This window comes from Chiloscyllium punctatum, chromosome 50 (genome assembly GCF_047496795.1).
Source record: "Chiloscyllium punctatum isolate Juve2018m chromosome 50, sChiPun1.3, whole genome shotgun sequence".
Taxonomy (NCBI): Eukaryota; Metazoa; Chordata; class Chondrichthyes; order Orectolobiformes; family Hemiscylliidae; genus Chiloscyllium; species Chiloscyllium punctatum.
This window is the reverse complement of record NC_092788.1, coordinates 45000407-45006627: the sequence shown is the minus strand read 5'-3', so window position 1 is coordinate 45006627 and position 6221 is coordinate 45000407.

The following is a 6221-nucleotide window of genomic DNA, read 5'->3' as shown; positions in this document are numbered from 1 at the left end:
TTAATTAACTGAAAAGATGTGGAAATATGTGGAAAACGTCAGGGCAGTGGGACTAACTGGCGAAGTGAGATCTTCGTGAGTAAAATTACAAGAATGAGAACATTGAATAAAGACATTGTCAGATCAGCTGAAATGGTTTGTTACATCAAGTTCTCAATGTGCTTCACAGAACACCACAAACAACATAAACTGGGACAAGATGACAGCCCAGCATGGAGAGCTGTGCAGACCATGCTAGTGTGTTGCTCAGTAAACTGCACTATCTGCACAGCATAGAGAGTATTGCAAACTCTACTATCATATGCTAACTATACTCACAACAGATTTACTGCTTACAGTGGGAAGGTTTGCTCTCTCTGCGCGCGCGCACGCGTGTGTATGTGTGTGTGCATATGTTCATCAGAGACTGAGAGAGTGTGTGTGTGTGCGCGCGCGATTGGCGTGGTTGAATGCAAAACTCATTGTTTGAGAAGGAACGCACATGGAGGAAATTATTTTAAATACGAACAACAGGCAAGCTTTTTGTTAATCAGTAGAGAGAACGAGAGAAGTTTCATGAACAGATGAGCTAAGGTGTTTGAGAATGTTAAAATAAAGGCATTGCCAGACACAACAGCAATATACATCCGCGTGCACATGAATGACAGATGGATGGGAGGTTGGTGTGAGGTTGAATCAGATTTGCTTCGGCAGGTTTGAAGCCGGGAGTGTCAGCAGCAGATTATTGGCTTCATTAAGATTGTATTTCATAGCTCAAGGTTCAAACAACAGATGGAATAAACCAGTGAGATATATTCTGGAGTGGTGAGTATTTCAAGTTAGACATGTTCAGGATATGGTGTCAAGAATCAGCTCATAGTCAAAGGGATCTCCCACAGTTGTGACCTGACTGTTTCAGCTGCAGATATTGGCCAGGAATGGGATGGAAACAGTGGAAGGAAGTGGAGTTTGTAACCAGAAGAGTAGAAAGTGTCCTCCATGCTCTTAACAGCAAAGGCAATGAGACAATGCATTGTGGTTCTCCCCTGAAACTGAATAGTTCAACATAGAGACCCGTGAGTTACACTGCCAGAGCAGAGAGCGAGACAGTAATTGAACACCTTCATTGATGCAGTTAGTAGTGGTCTGTAGAGTGAATGTCTGGATTGTGAGATTCAACAGGAACAATAACAGTGGCAGGAAGTGTAGACAATATGAAATAACAATAATACACTCATAACTGGTGTATAGAAAACAAAACCTGGATAGTGACACTCACCAGGAACACCAACGATAGCCAGGAAGGGATAATAAAAGTATTTAATAATGAGAAGAGCGAAATAGATCTGCGATGATAATGGCAACCAATCAAATTCAGAAAGATACCAAACATAATCAGATAAGCTCCTGTATATTGTTGGAATATTCTTGTCTAATGTCCTCAGATTCTGATCCATTGTTGGAATATTTCAGTCTAATGTTCTCAGATTCTGATTCATTGTTGGAATATTTCAGTCTAATGTTCTCAGATTCTGATTGATTGTTGGAACATTCCAGTCTCATGTTCTCAGATTCTGATTTCTCCTCCCCTTCTCTCTGGATCTGCTGATCCCTGTCAGTGCTGTCAGTGATGCTCTGCTCATGTTATGGGATAACACATTGAACGGAGCCCATATATCATTAAAAGATTGAAACCCTCCACTGGGATAATTAGAATCCATGGAGATTGGCATTAATCACAGTCACTGAACAAATAGGCTCAGTTAACCAATTCAAAACATCACTTTTCATTTACTGGTTTTGGACGGAATGGATAAGGGTTGCTGAGGGATGGACCATAAATCTTTCAATATTTTTAATCTTTTTTCCCTTGTATATAAGAGTATTAACAGAACACTGCAGCGGCCTATATATGTTCCACTCTGCTTATGAAAATAGGCAGTTATAAAATGATAGATCTGCTGCGTAAAAAAACAAACGTCGGGTGGGCAAGTTTCTAGATACCTGAAACAAAGTACGGTACTTATTGACCAGTGTGAGGCTACTCCTGGTTTCAATGCCCTGTTTTCAAATCCTTTCATAACCTTGAGTCAGACCATTGAGACTGCTGCTCAGTAACAGACCAAAGCAATTCTGTCCCTATGGGCCCCTTACAGAGGGATAGGAGAAGGCCATTCAGCCCATATTAACCTGTTGCTAGTTGAAAAGGTAGAAAGTTGGAATATTGGCACATTTTGCCAACAGAATCATTCAAAACAAAGAGATTTGTCGCTGCAGCTGTATGAGGTGTCACTGAGAGGGCACCTGGAGTACATTGTGTTGTTTGTGTTTCTGTAACTGAAAAGGAATGGGTCTCCATTAGATACAGTTTACCGGCTGCTCGTAATCCACAGGTTGCTGTGTCTCGGATCTGTTACACAGGGACAGGAGGAGGCCATGCAGCCTCTCGAGTGTGTTTAGAAGAACTGGAGGAGGCCATTAAGCCTCTTGGGTCTATTACAGAGGGACAGCATTTCCAGTGTAATACAGAGGGACAGGATGAGCCTATTCAGTCTCTCGAGCCCGTTATTGAAGCACAGGATGTGTTTATTTAACTTTCAAGTTTGTTATGCATAAATATTAATTTTAAATTAATTATGGAATCGGAAATACCTGATGTCAACATTAAAGTTCTAACTTTGAACAAGTCCAATTTTGAAAGTGTTAGGTGAGCCCTGTGAAAGGCTGATTGGAATACCCTATTCACAGGTAAAGGGATGGTTGGAAAATGCAAGGCCATCAAAACTTGGTTTCAGAGAGTCCAGAGCCAACGTGTTCCTATTAGAGAGGTGGGCAAGGCTGGTGGGTGCAGGGAGTGCTGGATGGCTAGATATATTGATGTTATGGTCAAGGTAAGGAAGGAGGCATATGTCAGGTAAACAGAGCTGAGATTATGTGAATCCCGAGAGGTCTATAAGGGCAGCAAGTGCATAGTCAATGGGGAAATCGGGCCAGAAAAATGTGGACAAGAGATTGCTTTAGAAATTGGGTTAATGAGGCATTGAACAAATTCTACACATCCTTCAATGGCAAAAGATTAACTAGGGAGACAATAGGGCCCCTTAAAGATCAGTAAGGCTACCTATTTATGGAACCACAACAAATTTGAGGGATACTAAACAAGTATTTCTCCTCAGTATTTAATGTGGAGGAGGTTACAAGAGCGAGAGAATGAAGAAATATGCAATGATACCTTGAAAAGTGTCTATATTACAAGGAGGTGTTGGACATTTTAAAACACATAAAGGTGAACTAACCCCTGGGACCTGATCAGTTGTATCCCAGATGTTTGCGGGAAGCTAGGAAATAGATTGCTTATGCATTTTGCTGATATATTTGTAACATTGATTTTCACAGGTGAGGTGTCAAAAGACTGTAGGGCTGCTAACATAGCGCAATTATTTAAGAAAGTAAAGAAAAAACAGGTAACTCGAGATTGGTGAGCATGACGTCAATGGTGACTAAATTGGTGACGGGGATTTCGAGGAAAAAGATCGATATGTATTTGGAAAGTCAAGGACTGAAGAGGGGTTTGTACAATTGAGATTACGTCTCACTGACTCGGTGGAATTTTTTGAGGATGTGATGAAGATGATTGATGAAGGCAGGACAGTGGATGTTGCCTTTATGGAATTCAGTAAGAAAACCAAAATGTTCTACATGGTAGACTGGTTAGCAAGGTCAGACTGCCTGGGATCCAGGGAGAACTCGCCATTTAGGTCCAAACTTTTCTTGAATATTGGAGACAGGGCGTGACAGTGTCATTTGTTCATTAAACTTGGAGACCTGAGACCAGTGGCGTGCCGCAAAGATCAATAGTGGGTCCACATGCCTTTTGTAACTGATACAAATCATTTACATTTGAGTATATGAAGTATGGTCAGTAAGTTTGTAGATAATACCAGATTTGGTGGTGTCGTCGACAGTGATGAATGATCTCTCAGACTATAATGGGACTTTGCTTAGGTGAGCCGAGGAGTGGCAGATAGAGTTTATTTTAGTTAAATGTGAGGTGTCGCATTTTGGCAAGACATATCAAGGCAAGACATGTAGGTAGGGTCCTGTCGAAAGCTGCCAATCAAGGAGAATTCCATAGAAGTTATCGAATCCCTACAGTGAGGAAACAGGCTTTTCGGCCCATCGAGGCCACACCGACCCTCTAAACAGTATCCCACTAGACAAACCCCTACCCTATCCCTCTGAGCCTGCATTTTCCATAGCTAATCCACCTCGCCTACACATCCCTGGGTACTTTACTCAATTTCGCATGGCCGATCTACCCTTATCTGTATATCTTTATACTGTCGGAGGAAAACATAACATCCGGAGGAAACTCATACAGACACGGGGAGAATGTGCAAACTCCACACAGTCAGTCATTCAAGGATGGAGTTCAACCCAGATCGTTGTGCTCTGAAGCAGCAATGCTAGTCACTGAGCTACTGTGTCACCTTGTGGTGCAGGTTCTCTGTTCTTTGAAAGTGCCATCACAGGTAGACAGTGCAGTGAAGAAGGCACTTGGTGATCTTCCCTTTATTGGTCCGTGCTTTGTGTCTAAACATTTTCACGACGCGTTGCATCTGTACAGGACATTGGTTTGGCCACTTTTGTAATATTGCCTTTAATTCCAGTTTCCCTGCTGTCGGAAAGATGTTGTCAAACTTGAAAGGGTACAGAAGAGATTGAAAAGAATGTTGCAGGTGTTGGAGGGTTAGAGCTACAGGGAGAGTTTGAATAGGCTGGGGCTACTTTCAAGTGTTGAGGCTGAGGAGTGATCTTAAAGGGGTTTATAAAATCATGAGGGGAATAGATAAGGTAAACAGTCAACGTCTTTTCCCAGGATAGGCGAGTCCAAAATTTGAAGACAAAGGTTTAAGGTGAGAGGAGAAATATTTTAAAAAGGGACATGAGGGACAACATTTTCACACAGAGACTGCTGTGTGTATGGATTGAACAGACAAAAGAGGTGGTGGAGGCAGGTACAGTTACACCATTTAAAAGGCATTTGGATGGATACATGAATGGGAAGTATTTAGAGGGAGATGGGCCAAGTGCTGGCAAGGGGAACGAGATTTATTTAGGATATTTGGTTGACATAGACGACTGGACTGAAGGATCGTTTTCTGTACTGTACATCTCTGAGACTCTATTGCCTTTTGAGTGTATAACACAGGAACAGGAGGAGGCTACTCAGCTTCTGAATTCTGTCAGTCAGATTGTTTGCTCAATTACTGAGAGCAAAATACAAAAATACATCATTCAGATTTTGATGGTGATTTACAGAATCAGGAGAATTGCTTTTAGTCAACAGAAGCTGTAAGGAATGTGAAGAGGCTATTCAGTCCCGCAGTTCCATTCCACAGGGGCAGGAGGTGAGCACAGAGCTATTGGAGCCTGTTACACAGGAACAGGAGGAGGACATCCATATTCACAGACTTGGGATCAGGAAGCAGTCATTCAACTGCTTGAGACTGGGACACAGGAACAGGAAGGAGTCATTCAACTGCTCGAGGCTGGGACACAGGAACAGGAGGGAGTCATTCAACTGCTCGAGGCTGGGATATAGGAACAGGAGGGAGTCACTCAACTGCTTGAGACTGGGACACAGGAACAGGAGGGAGTCACTCAAATGCTCGAGGCTGGGACATAGGAACAGGAGGGAGTCACTCAACTGCTTGAGACTGGGACACAGGAACAGAAGGGTGTCATTCAACTGCTCGAGGCTAGAACACAGGAACAGGAGGGAGTCACTCAACTGCTTGAGACTGGGACACAGGAACAGAAGGGTGTCATTCAACTGCTCGAGGCTAGAACACAGGAACAGGAGGGAGTCACTTAAATGCTCTGGACTGGAACGGGAGAAATCAGGGGCGAGTGAGGCCCCAGGGTCCTGTTATGCAGGAACACAAGGAGATTACTCACTCCCCATCAGTATGGGTCACTGGGAGAGAAGGGAATTGTCTTGTTTCAGACAAAAATATCAGAGCTTTGAAACTGCTGCTCAGAAACAGGGAAAAGCAGGAGGCATTCACTCAACTGCTCGAGCCTGGGACACAGGACCAGGAGGCATTCACTCAACTGCTCGACGCTGGGACATAGGACCAGGAGGCATCCAGTCAACTACTAGAGGCTGGGACACAGGAACATGAGGCATTCACTCAACTGCTCGATAGTGGAACACAGGAACAGGAGGTAGTCACTCA